This window comes from Octopus bimaculoides, chromosome 17, assembly GCF_001194135.2.
Source record: "Octopus bimaculoides isolate UCB-OBI-ISO-001 chromosome 17, ASM119413v2, whole genome shotgun sequence".
NCBI lineage: Eukaryota > Metazoa > Mollusca > Cephalopoda > Octopoda > Octopodidae > Octopus > Octopus bimaculoides.
In genome coordinates, this window is record NC_068997.1 from 40,861,287 (window position 1) to 40,861,840 (window position 554).

Below are 554 nucleotides of genomic sequence, written 5' to 3' on the forward strand. Positions count from 1 at the left end.
AAAATCGGCCAAGGAAAATGCAGCTTGAGGTAGGACGGTGTAAGCGGGATAGAAAAAAAAAAAATAATAATGATAATAATAATAATAATAATAATAATAATAATAATAATAATAATAATAATAATAATAATAATAGATTAATACAGAGTTGAGATGCAGAAAGAGAAAGAGGGTGGAAGAGGAGGGGGAGAAACAGTGGGATGGGGTAGAAAACAATGATATAATAACAATAATAATGATGATGATGATGATGATGATGATAACAATAATATATCTAGCATTTTAAAATGAAAGTAAATTAATAACAATGACAACAACGGTAACGAAGGTGACGATGATGATGAAGATGATGATGATGATGAAGTGGAGGAGGAGGAAGAGGGTAGGAGTAAGAGGAGGATAGGATGGTGGTGATGGTGGGAACGACGACGAAGATGGTAACAATGATGATGATGATGATTGTAATGGTGAAGTCGAAGGTGACGACGACGACGACGACGATGATGATAATGATGATGATGAGGAGGAGGAGGAGAAGGAGAAGGAGGGGAGGG

The 554-nt window shown here is 36.1% G+C and overlaps 1 long non-coding RNA gene across 1 annotated transcript in view; it reads right to left on the reverse strand.

Annotated features, from left to right (window-relative positions):
- LOC106867425 (uncharacterized) overlaps positions 1–554 on the reverse strand; it is a 142,640-nt gene that overhangs the window by 21,856 nt on the left and 120,230 nt on the right. The gene's annotated exons all lie outside the window — the stretch shown is intronic.